The sequence below is a fragment of the Plecotus auritus genome (genome assembly GCF_963455305.1).
Source record: "Plecotus auritus genome assembly, chromosome: 6".
Classification (NCBI taxonomy): Eukaryota; Metazoa; Chordata; class Mammalia; order Chiroptera; family Vespertilionidae; genus Plecotus; species Plecotus auritus.
The window spans coordinates 8,236,785-8,250,492 of NC_137773.1; the positions used below are offsets into that span (position 1 = coordinate 8,236,785).

General features: G+C 46.2%; 1 protein-coding gene across 1 annotated transcript in view; it reads left to right on the forward strand.

Annotated features, from left to right (window-relative positions):
• SLIT3 (slit guidance ligand 3) overlaps positions 1-13,708 on the forward strand; it is a 560,992-nt gene that overhangs the window by 332,407 nt on the left and 214,877 nt on the right. The window lies entirely within an intron of this gene.

Genomic DNA, 13,708 nt, shown 5'->3' on the forward strand with positions numbered 1-13,708 from the left:
TGCCCCAGGCTCAGAGAATGTCAGAACCTCCCCTCCATCTGCACAAGGCCAGTGCCATCTTAGATACCACCTCCCCGGTACCCCACTCCGTACCTCATCAGTCTAGTTGATTGTACTTCTGAAGCATATAATGGATCCACTTCTGTTCCCACCGCCACCACCCGAGGCGAGGCTGCCACCACCTTTTCCCCGGACTGCAGCCTCCTCAGTGATCTCTCCTCATGCACTCCCATCCCTGCCCAAACCATTCTCCACAGGATCAGCGTCTCTCTTCCAAGAGGCACATCTGATCCCCCACCTCCCCTGCTTAAAACACTTCAATGCCCCCCCCCATCCTGATAGGGTAGAAATGAAAACCCTCCCATGTGGCTTATGGGGCCCTGCATGATTTCACCCCAACATCCTCACCACATGCGCCCTCTCAGCCTGCGTTGGGTCCACTGGCCCTCCCCCTCCCCCTCCAGTGTGCAGGACTTCTTCCCACTCCAAGGCCTCATTTGAACTTCATTGGGTGAAGAGTTGCACTCATTCTTCCAACCCCAGCTCAGGTGTCCCTTCCTCCAGGAAGCTTTCTCTGACTGCACCTTGGCCCCCATATGCACCTCTGTGTGCCACAAACTTGCTTCCATAGAACTAAGCCCAGTTATAATTAAAGATCTACTTCCTGTGTGGAAGCCCTGGGAGAGCAGAGATGACCCCATGTAAATCTTCACCACTGGAGCCCCAGTTTCTGGCACAGGACAAGCCCGTAGGTGCTCAATGAATGTGCGTTGATTGACTAAAGGACCGAATGATTGGAAGCTCCCTCCCTTTGACGAACATCGTCCCGCATTCAGAGAGAACCAGTGTCAGCATGTCGCTCAGCCTGGGGACAGGACACTGCAGGGGGTCCTGCACATGGAAAGCCATGTGAGTCCGGCAGGTGTCACTTACTAGTAACTATTCATCCACGCTTGTTCGTCCAGCGTGATCTAGGCTGCTCTTGAGTTCATTCCGTCCCTTCTAGGGACAGCCGTTCCTTCTGGGTGGACACCAGGGCTGGAGAGGTCTTTGAAAATGACCGCCTGCTTTGAGTGGAAAAGCTGCGGTCTAGCAGGGGCATGTGAATGAGCTGGCCCCGTCTCTGCACTTGGCCTAATGGTGGCTGGTTTCCCATCCTTCACAAGCAATGGGATCCGAGCACCACAGTGCCAGGGGGCAGCTTTGGTTAGAATCTTTTTGTTCCAGTTCACCGCTTTCACATCCACGTGGTCCTCCCTAGGTTACGCATCCCTATCTGTGGAGGGGAAACTAATTATGACTGTGGGATTCCAGAGCCTTTATTTGCTGGGCCAGGTTTGCGTCATTGTTTGAAATTTGCTTTCAGTCTGATGCGTTTTTTGTGGCATTTTTTTGGTTGCCAGACAAATATAATCAGATTTGCTCCTTTAATGTCTGCCACCTTGGAAAAACTATTCTTTAAACAAAAATCAGCACAAATACAAAGGATGCTTCTCAGAGAAACCACACCTTGGGGGCCCGTGAGTGTAGTCATAAAGTTTCTCTGAATTTCTCCAGGGCCCTGGGAGCTCAGAACAGAATGCGTGGTCTGTGCTGAGCTCTCTTCCTCGCTGCTCATCAGAACCCCATACACCCCCATTTATGGAAACACCGCTCAAGTTGAAACGCACTCGAACATCCCTTTGGCCAGGAGTTAGAGGCATAGGCGGAGCCAACAGGCATTTTCATTTAAAAAGATCATTTCAGGGTAAGAAAAATGGCGGCGGAATAGACAGACGTGTTCCGAGCCTTGTCCCGGAGCAGAAAGAAAGAACAGCTGAGGGTCGCACTAGGAGTGTTTGTTGGCAAGTTGGGGGACAGCTGAACTCCAGAAGAAGGTGGGAGACTGCTAGACGGGCTTCCCCTGACCTGGCAGCTCCCACTGCGGCTGGGTCCCCTCCCGGAGCTGCGGGCTTGGACGCGGAGTCGCCGCCATCTGGAACCGGAAAGTGGAGCTTATCGGAAGCCTGAGAATCCACAACTGCGGCACCCACGGAACAACTGCGAGCCCCAGAACAACGCTCCCCAATTGGCGCAAACACACGGGTTCAGAGGAGCTCTACACTCCACCACGGAAAGGTCAGATTTCGCCTAGGATAACGTGAGGTCTCTGGTCCCAGCGCGAAAGAGGAACGCGCGTTTTGCGGGAGCTGGAGGACCAGGGAAGTCTGTGCCTAGAAAAATCGGTGGCTGCTGGGGCTGGCGTGATCTGTGAATGTGGAAGGGGGTCCTCAGAGCTGCTAACAGAAGGGCTCTCTAAAAAGCAACCCATTTTGATCTGAAGTGCAGGGACACCCTAAGAATTTCAGGGGTGTGCTAGACTTACGCGCAGCCACGGAGTGCGCACACTTGGGCTTTTTCCTCTTGAAATTCTTGCCTCTGATTACTAAGCCCAATTCATAGGTTCACCCAGTTGGGGACACCCTGGGAGACTGCAGGGGAAAGTTGTTTTTCTGGAACCTGGGGATCGGAGTGGGGAGTGACCATCGGAGAGCCAGCTCTGAGGCAGCCCACTCCCACAAACCGGGGAAAGAAGGCTCTAACACTCCCTAGAGAGGCCATAGATAAACCCGGAAGTCAATCCAGAAACACTGCCACCCAGGGGCTGAATCACAAATTGACTCTTGTGTAATCAAAAATAAAGGAATACGAATTAAGACACACCGCCTGCTTAAAATCAGGACTGGCTTACATCACTGAAGAGCAGTGGAACGCAGGGAACTGCAATACTGTCCGGACTGAGAAACAGGCGTGCCAAACAGAACAACAGAGGAAGTGAATGACCTTCACTACTCCACATTTTATTTTTATTTTTTTATTTTCATTTTTTGCATCTTTTACTCAAGAAACTAATTTTTTTCCTCACTTGATTTTACCTTTTTAATTATTACATTTTTATTTTCAATCCGTATTATTACTACTGCTATTTTATCTTTTTTTTTTTTTTAAGTGTCATTTTATTTTCTCTTCGTTTTGTTTTGGGATTAATGTTCTACATTCTATTTTTATCTTTCCTTTAGCATCATTTTACTCTATCTCAAATCTACCTTTATGCCATCACTCTCTTCCTCACTTTTCCCTTTTCAGTGTCCTGTTTATCTTACCCCTTTCCTGCTTTAGATTTTCCCTATACTTTCTGTTTACCCCCTTTTAAAATTTCACCCTACTTATATATCTAATCTCCAATCCCCTGCTCCAAGTCCATACACACCTCTCTCTTCGCTATCTTAACTATCCAAAAAATTGTTTTTCTCTCTGTCCTTTTGTTGTTGTTCGTTTGAATGTAGATTATATCGAATTTTTATGCTTTTTTGTGAGATTGTTTTGCTTATTCTTCTTTTGTTTATTTTTTTGTTTGTTTAGTGCTTCTGTTTTCCCTTGCCTCACTCAATATTAGTTGGTGTTGTAGTCTGTATTAATCCCCAGGTACTTGTTGCTGGCATTTGCTGGGATAAGTGATTGTTCTATTGGAGTTTTATCCCCAATATATATAGTCTGTTTCCCTTTCTCTCTTAGTCTCTTTCTTGTCTCTCTTACTTTTTTTTCTTCTTTTTTTCCCTTTTCCCAATTTCATTTTGACACCCCCTTTTTTTTTCTTCTTCTTTCTTTCTTTTTCCTCTTCTTCTTTCTCTACTATCCCCTAATTTGCCTTTCTCTCTCTGGTGGTCACCTTTATTGGAGGTTATTAATATCGTGAATACATTTCTGTTCAGTGCCTTGTGTGTTGTACCTGGTAGTGCTGTATTTTGTGCCATTAAATCGACGCAGGAGAGAGAGAACTACATAACCAGACACCCAGAGAAGAGAGACCATGGGGAGACAAAGACACAGCCCGCATATGAAAGAAAAGCAGGCATCACCAGAAAAGGAAGTAAACGAAATGGAAGCAAGCAACCTTCCAGAAAAAGAATTCAGAGAAATGGTCATAAGGTGGCTGAAAAGAATGGAAGACAAATTCGACAATATGAGCAAGAACCAAGAGGAAATGAAGAAGAACCAAGAAGAAATGAAAAATGACATCGCTGCTGTAAAGAACTCAATAGAAAGCATCAAGAGTAGACTAGAAGAAGCAGAGGACCGCATCAGTGAGCTAGAAGACAAGATGGGAAAAAATACCCAAGTAGAGCAACTTCTAGAAAAAAAAATTAAAAGGCAGGAGGAGAGCCTAAGGGAACTTTGGGACAACACGAAACAAAACAACATCCGCATAATAGGGGTTCCAGAAGGAAAGGAAGCTGAGCAAGGAATAGAAAACCTATTTGAAGAAATAATGACAGAAAATTTCCCTGATATAGAGAAGAAAAAACCCACACAAATCCAAGAAGCTCACAGAGTCCCAAGCAAAATGAACCCCAAAAGACCGACGCCAAGGCACATTATAATTAAATTGGCAAACACCAACGACAAAGTAAGAATCTTAAAAGCGGCCAGAGAGAGACAGAAAGTTACATACAAAGGAACCCCCATCAGACTAGCAACTGATTTCTCAACAGAAACTCATCAGGCCAGAAGGGAATGGAATGAAATATACAAAGTCATGCAAAGGAAGGGTCTGAATCCAAGAATACTGTACCCAGCAAGGCTGTCAATCAAAATTGAAGGTGAAATCAGGAGCTTCACAGACAAAAAAGGACTAAGGGAATTTATTACCACCAAACCAGCAATGCAAGAAATGCTAAAGGGTCTGCTGTAAAAAAAAAAAAGAAATAGGAAGCGAAGAAGGAACACAGGTGTAAAGAATAGGAATGGCGACAAATAAGTACCTATCAATAATAACTTTAAATGTAAACGGATTAAATGCCCCAATCAAAAGACATAGGGTAATGGATTGGATAAGAAAACATGACCCATATATCTGCTGTCTACAAGAAACCCACCTCAGAAAAAAAGACGCACACAGACTGAGGGTGAAGGGATGGAAAAAGGTTTTCCAGGCAAATGGAACTGAAAAAAAAGCTGGGGTAGCAATACTTATATCTGACAAATTAGATCTCAAACTGAAGGACATAACAAGAGATAAGGAAGGCCACTTCATAATACTAAAGGGAGCAATCCAACAAGAAGAAATAACTCTGGTAAACATATATGCACCCAATACAGGAGCACCCAAATACATAAAAAAACTCCTGGAGGATATCAAGGGAGAGATTGACAGCAATACAATCATAGTAGGAGACTTCAATACCCCACTATCACCATTGGACAAATCCTCTAAACAAAAAATCAGCAAAGAAACATCAATCCTAAATGACTCACTAGACCAGATGGAATTAATTGACATCTTCAGAACATTTCACCCCAAAGCCACAGAATATACATTCTTCTCAAGTGCACATGGGTCATTTTCAAAGATAGACCATATGTTGGGACATAGGCAAAGTCTCTTCAAATTCAAGAAGATAGAAATCATATCAAGCATCTTCTCAGACCACAGTGGCATAAAACTGGAAATCAACTACAATAAAAACAACCCAAAGAAATCAAACACATGGAGACTAAACAGCATGCTATTAAACCATGACTGGGTTACCAGAGAAATCAAAGAAGAAATAAAAAACCTCATGACAACAAATGACAATGAAAACACTACAATCCAAAATCTATGGGACACAGCGAAAGCAGTCTTGAGAGGGAAGTTCATAGCTCTACAAGCCTACTGCAAAAAACAAGAAACAGGGGTAATAAATTACCTAACCCAACAACTCAAAGAGTTAGAAAAAGAGCAACAAGAAAAGCCCAGTGTAAGCAGAAGGAAGGAAATAATAAAGATCAGAGCACAGATAAACGACATAGAGACCAAAGAAACAATACAAAAGATCAACAAAACCAAGAGCTGGTTCTTTGAAAGGATAAACAAGATTGATGAACCTCTAGCCAGGCTCACCAAGAAGCAAAGAGAGAGGACCCAAATAAACAAAATCAGAAATGAAAGAGGTGAAATAACAACAGATCCCGCCGAAATACAAAGGATTGTTAAAAAATACTACGAACAACTCTATTCCAACAAACTGGACAACCTGGAGGAAATGGACATATTCCTAGAAAAATATAACCTTCCAAAACTCAATCAGGAAGAATCTAAACAGCTCAATATGCCAGTAACTATGGAAGAAATTGAAGCAGTCATCAAAGAGCTTCCGGCAAACAAAAGCCCGGGGCCAGACGGCTTCACAGGAGAGTTTTACCAAACATTCAAGGAAGAACTAAAACCTATCCTCCTCAGACTATTCCAAAAAATTCAAGAGGAAGGAACACTTCCAAGTTCCTTCTATGAAGCCAGCATCACCCTAATACCAAAACCAGATAAAGACAACACAATGAAAGAGAATTACAGGCCAATATCCCTCATGAATGTAGATGCCAAAATCCTCAACAAAATTCTAGCAAATCGGATCCAGCAGTACATCAGAAAGATCATACACCATGACCAAGTAGGGTTTATCCCAGGAATGCAAGGATGGTTCAATATCCGAAAATCAATAAATGTGATACATCACATAAACAAATTGAAAGATAAAAATCACATAGTCATATCAATTGATGCAGAAAAAGCATTTGACAAAATCCAACACCCTTTCTTGATAAAAACTCTCAACAAGGTGGGAATAGAAGGATCATACCTCAACATAATAAAAGCTATATATGATAAACCCACAGCTAACATCATACTCAATGGGCAAAAACTAAAACCATTTCCCCTAAGAACAGGAACAAGACAGGGATGCCCACTCTCACCACTCCTGTTTGACATAGTACTGGAAGTATTAGCCACTGCAATTAGACAAGAAGAAGAAATAAAAGGCATCCAAATTGGAAAAGAAGAAGTAAAGCTGTCCCTATTTGCAGATGACATGATATTGTACATAAAAAACCCGAAAGACTCTATCAAAAAACTAACAGACTTAATAAATGAATTCGGCAAGGTAGCAGGATACAAAATTAACGCCAAGAAATCTATGGCATTTCTATACACCAACAGTGAACTTACAGAAAGAGAGACTAAAAAAGCAATCCCATTTTCCATCGCACCAAAAAAATTAAGATACTTAGGAATAAACCTAACCAAGGAGGTAAAAGACCTATATGCGGAAAACTACAGGACACTGAAAAAAGAGATAGAGGAAGATGTAAACAGATGGAAGAACATACCATGTTCATGGATGGGTAGAATCAACATCATCAAAATGTCCATACTACCCAAAGCAATCTATAGATTCAATGCACTCCCCATTAAAATACCAACAGCATATTTCACAGACCTAGAAAGAACTCTCCAAAAATTCATCTGGAATAAAAAAAGACCCCGAATAGCCACAGCAATCCTGAGAAAGAAGAATAAAGTAGGAGGGATCTCAATACCAGATTTCAAGCTGTATTACAAAGCCACTGTTCTCAAAACAGCCTGGTACTGGCACAAGAACAGACATATAGATCAATGGAATAGAATAGAGAATCCAGATATCGACCCAAACCAATATGCGCAATTAATATTTGACAAAGGAGGCATGAGCATACAATGGAGTCAAGACAGTCTCTTCAATAAATGGTGTTGGGAAAATTGGACAGATACATGCAAAAAAATGAAACTAGATCACCAACTTACACCATACACAAAAATAAACTCAAAATGGATACAGGACTTAAATATAAGACGGGAAACCATAAAAATACTAGAGGAATCCACAGGCAGCAAAATCTCAGACATATGCCAAAAGAACTTTTTCAGTGATACTGCCCCTAGGGCAATGGAAGCCAAAGAGAAAATAAACAAATGGGACTACATCAAAATAAAAAGCTTTTGCACAGCAAAAGAAACCATCAACAAAACAACAAGAAACCCCACTGTATGGGAGAACATATTTGCAAATGGTATCACTGATAAGGGTTTAATTTCCAACATCTACAGGCAGCTTATACAACTTAATAAAAGGAAGATAAATGATCCAATAAAAAAATGGGCAACGGACCTAAATAGAATCTTTTCGAAAGAAGACAGAAGGAAGGCCAAGAGACACATGAAAACATGCTCAAAGTCACTTATTATCCGAGAGATGCAAATCAAAACGACAATGCGATACCATCTCACACCTGTCAGAATGGCTATCATCAACAAATCAACAAACGACAAGTGTTGGCGAGGATGCGGAGAAAAAGGAACCCTCGTGCACTGCTGGTGGGAATGCAGACTGGTGCAGCCACTGTGGAGAACAGTATGGAGTTTCCTCAAAAAACTGAAAATGGAACTCCCATTTGACCCAGTAATCCCACTCCTAGGAATATATCCTAAGAAACCAGAAACACCAATCAGAAAGGATATATGCACCCCTATGTTCATAGCAGCACAATTTACAATAGCTAAGATTTGGAAACAGCCTAGGTGCCCGTCAGCAGATGACTGGATCAGAAAACTATGGTACATCTACACAATGGAATACTATGCTGCCATAAAAAAGAAGGAATTACTACCATTTGTAGACACCTGGATGGAATTAGAGAACATTATGCTAAGTGAAATAAGCCAGTCAATGAAAGAAAAATACCACATGATCTCACTCATTTAGGGATAATGAAAAACATTATAAACTGATGAACCAAAAGATAGTTACAGAGGCAGTAAAGCATCAAACAGAGTGTCTAATTACTGCGGTAAGGTTAGGGAGAGGTGGGGGAAATAAGAGATCAACTGAAGGACTTGTATGCATGCATATAAGAGTAACCAACGGATGCAAAACATTGGGGGGTGAGGGCAGGTATGGGAGTGGGGTGGGGGGGGGCAATGGTAAGATATGTACACATATAATACCTTAATAAAAATTTGAAAAAAAAAAATAATAAAAAAAATAAAAAAAAAATAAAAAGATCATTTCATCAGTACCGCACTGGGATAAAAGAATGGTCAGTCAACAAATGCTTCTTCGGGTGCTGTGGGAGAATTAAAACAAAGGAATGCATGGAACACCTCGGAACAGCAGAGTGGTGGCGATCCCGCTGCCTGTGAGGAAGGTGCTCTCTGGTTGTGGAGAGAAGGTGGAATCCAGAGCTGTCCAGGGAAGGAGCAGAGCATCCCTGCAGACTGATGAAGTCAGGGAAGGCTCCCTGGAGGAGGTGTGGCCAAGCCAGCCCACAGTGCATAGTGCAGTGGTTCCATTTCAGGACCTGGAGGGAGGTGATCTGTATCTGAATCCCAACTTTACCGTATTGTAACATGTGACCTTAGACATGTTATCTCTCCACTCTGAGTCTTAGCGCAATATGAGGGCAAGACCTACCTTACAGAGTTATTCTTTTTTGTTGTTTTGTATTTAACGGTAAGAGATAATATGTATAATGTATTTAGTGCGGAGCCTGGCCCACAGTAAGTGCTCAAGGATAGTCAATCATTACTCATCGCTGTTTTTTAGTTCCCCGGACAGGCTCTCTTGCCTCCAGACCTTCGCACGGGCGCTCTGCCCTCCTGAAACACGCTTACTCAGTCTCAAAGCCAGTTGGTCTTCTGTCAGGATGCCTGCCCCTCCTCCTGTGTGGCTCTGCAGCCTCCTGTCCCTGGGATCGCAGGGCAGGGTTAGTGTGTCTCACCCGTCAGCCTGGCATCCCCTGAAGGCCAACACTGTCACATTGACCTCTGTGTATTCCCACAACAGGTTCTGTAACTATTAGCCGGATGGATGGATGGATGGATGGATGGACGGATGGATGGACGAATGTTTTCTGTCCTGCAGTCTCACGGCAGCCCTGGGAGGCACGCTTCCCCATTTTAAATACATGGTTACAGACTGAGAGGCTAAAACTGGCCCAGGTCAGACAGGTGGGAGCTGGGTCGGGCCCGAGGTTTGTTCCCCTCCATGATCACTGGTGACACTTTCAAGCTGCCCCACGGGGATCCCCGTTGCTTACCCACATCACACGTTAGCTACCTGACTGAGATGAGGAGAGCAGAGCTTTGCAGTCTGCGAGGAATCTGTGCAGCAATGACAGAGCAGAAACTACCGCCTCTTCCGTCTCCTTGTGAGGTGGGGGCCCAGGAAGAGAGGACTCACGGAGAAGAAACCCACATGTTTGTGTCTTTTCCTCCTCGTCCCCCTTCTTCTCTTCTTGCCTGGGCTAGAAAAATGACTTGGAAATTTGTGGTGCCTTCTACCAAACAGAAAAGTGTCAGAAATGGGGTAGGGAGTTGAGATTTGGGGCTGAACTGAGAGAAATGGTACCAGCTGGTCCTGGCAGCCACTAGCCTGCCTCTCCTCCAGTCTGCGGTCCTGTGACAAAGCATCATCCTGATCCTTCCCTCCCTTCCCCCCCACATTTGAAACTGCCGACCTCCGCCATCCTCTCTGCGCCCACCACCCCCCCCCCGCCCCCACCAGGAACGCTGCGATGGCCGTGGGCCTGGCAAACAGGCAGGCTCCCTGGCAAGGAGGCAGGAGGCGCTCGGCTCTGTGACTCAGAGGGAAATGTCAAAGGGTGTTTGAAAGCCTGGCTCCAGTGCTTGAGTACAAGGTGCAAACATCTCCAGGAAGCTGTTAAAGCCGTCTCAGGAGTCGTCTCAGGCCAGCATGTCCTGGGCAGCTCTCCCTGTGCTGACAGACAGCCCTGCCATGAACCTCTGGCCACAGGCACTGCTTCATCCACCAACACTCACTGCCACGTGGGGCAGAGCGGCTGAGGCCAGGAGGCGGGGCCTTTGGCTGTGAGGTCCCCAACCTGCCCAGGTCACTGCCCTTATTCCACACTCTCAGAACACACTTTCCCTTCCCAGAGACAGCTTCTATCTGAGCTCTGAACTTGTGACTTGAGATGGTTCTGGAGGGGCAGGTGGAGGAAAGGTCTCTCTCCCACTTTCCCCCCAGGCTCAGTGGTGCTCACCCCTGCATCCTCAGGTACGACCACAGTGTCGGCATAGACTAGATGGACAATAATGTCTGCAGGGTGGATGGGCGGCCGGATGGACAGATGGACGGATGCATAGATGAATTGCTCCGGGGAGTCTGATCTCTGCCTGTGTTTCCTTCCTGCCAAATCCTGGACAGACAGTAGGGCAGTTGGAGGGTCCCCTGGGTTTCCCCTGATGGGGGCGTGGAGGTCACTGGCCTGGCTGGCAGTCAGCACTGGGCAGGAGAAGGTATTGCCGAGGGAGGCAGAGGCATGGCCAGCCAGTGAGACTCGGAGGGCTTTTCGGGCTCTGGATCTGCAGCGCTCCCCTCTGAAAGAGGAGGTTTCATCTCCACGGGCCTGACAGCCCACATCAGGCGTCCTCAAACTACGGCCCACGGGCCACATGCGTCCCGCCGAGGACATTTATCCGGCCCGCCGGGTGCCGCTGCCTGTCCTGCTTAGCAGTCGACTCGTCCTGGGCCCGCAGTGCGCATAGGAATTTGTTCATAGTTTTTTTTTAAACTATAGTCCGGCCCTCCAACGGTCTGAGGGACAGTGAACTGGCCCCCTGTTTATAAAGTTTGAGGACCCCTGGCCCACATCTTACAGACCAGGATGCACCTCACTTGTGGCACAAGGCTCCGTGAAACAGGACCGAGGACTCGGTGTGCCCGGGGCTCCCGGTTTGAGAATGCCCAGAAGCGGAGCTCGCCTTCTCGTGTGAACTGAGCGGCAGGCGGCCGCTGGCCACCCTGAGCAGGGCTCTGTGTCCAGCCGGGAGGGGAGGACAGGGCCTGACCTCCTCATTAATTCTACTAGTGCAGTCATAGTAGCAGGGCTGTCACTGCTGAGGACGCCCTGTGTGCCAGATGCCAAGCGTGGCTCTGTCAGGGCTCTGCCTCCTTCAGCCTCCCCACCACTCGGACCCAGGGGAGCCGTTACCTGCCTGTGCAGAGGAGGAGGCTTGAGAAATGGGAGAGGTTTGAGAAACTGCTCAGAGTCACGGGCTAGAGCGGCCGAGTCCACACTGGACACCAGATTGCCTGCCTTGGCACGGCAAGCAATAGCCTTGTGCTTCCACCTGTACCTGCCTGTTTTACTGTTTTACATGCACATCTCCCCTGGCAGACCTGTGCAGGGAAAGTTAAAGGGGGGCTCGGTGCTTACATTCCTGGTCCTCACCCCCGCTGGTGCTGTTTGGTCAGGGGAACGCCTAGGAGCCTGTATTTTCTCTTCTCCCAGCAAGCTGGTGGGCTGCTTCCTCCACCTGCTTAGGGACCTGATTTCTGTCTCAGGAGAGTGATGCGCGGCAGGTCCTGGGTTCCCGTGTCTCTTCTGCACCTTCCCTGAGTGCAGACACCAGGCCCAAATATGGGTGTGGCCCCCAAGGAGGGATGCCCCCTGAATAAACCAAGGCCGGAGCCCCCTGCAGTGGAGAACAGCCCCGGCCACTGCCCAATTGTCCATTTTCTACAGTAACTCCTTTTAGTTAGGGCCTAAGAGCCAGCGTAACTGTTCGCTGGACAGTCTTCCCGGCATTTCTCTTCCCCACAGGAGCCAGGCTTTACGTGTACAAACAGACTTCTCATGCAGCCTTCAGACAAGTCCCGCCAGTCACAGGCCCCATCCCCCCGGATCACTGGAGAAAGTGTTAACCCCGGGCGGTCTCATCCCCACTCACGCAGGATCTCCTCCCTGCTCTCTCCGACCCATGCCGACACTGGCTCTGGAGTGTGCCTGGGTTCGAATCCCGCCTCTGCCACGGGGTAGTTGTCAATACAGCTTTGGGTAGGGTGGTAAACCACCATGTGCCTCAGTTTCCTCCTCCGTACAGTGAAGGTCATGATTGCCCCAACTCATGGGATTGTCCTGGTGATTAAATGATTCAAAGCACATAAAATGTCCAACACAGTTGTTTGGCACAGGGTAACCCGCCAGTAAATGTTAGCAATTGCCATTGTAACGATAGCAACAATAATAACAGTTGTTGTTGTTATTATTATTATTATTATTATTATTATTATTATTATTATTACAGGACATTCCGTGGGGCTGGGAAGCACTTGCTGGTGTAACCTTGAGCGGGTGGCCTAACCTCTATTAGCCTTTGTTTCCTCATCTATGAAATGGACACAATAAGAGCGCCTGACTCCCAGGGTTGTTGTGAGGATTGAGCAAGTTCTTATAATAGTGCTGGCAGTGCTGGCCAATAGTAAGCCCTCACCAAGTCTTAGCTGCTCTCATTATCATCACTCAATATTTTTAATGAATACGTTATTCTTTATTATTGGGTCCAGGCCAATGACATATGACCTAATGGAGAGTCAAAGGTGTGTGACCTTGACCAGCCCAGGGACGCTGGGCAAAGGTAGTAGATGGTCTCAGCCTGGGTTCTCTCCTCCATAAAATAGTGCCTGTCCAGCTTCCTTCCAGAGATATTATGAAGAAAGAATGGGAGAGCAGATGGAAAAACGCGTTGGCTCTAAAAGTTCTATTTTAAGTAAAATAGCACCTAAAATATTCATTAGATTCACTCCTGGCTGTTTAAATGTCTAAAAAATTTTTAAGAAATTCTCCAAAGGAGAATGTAGAATGTCAAATGCTAGGGATTTTTAAATTAGGTTTGGCCTTTCCTCCTTCTAGAAAGAGTTAGACATACACAAGGGGGCAAGAAGTGGCCCATGGGGCAGGTTTCTAAGCAGAGGGAGCAGATGTGATATACACGACAGCCCCTGATGCCCTTTTCCGGAGCTTGGCCCCAAACCCAGTGCTTGCCAGAGACCCGGGAAGGCCACCAGAG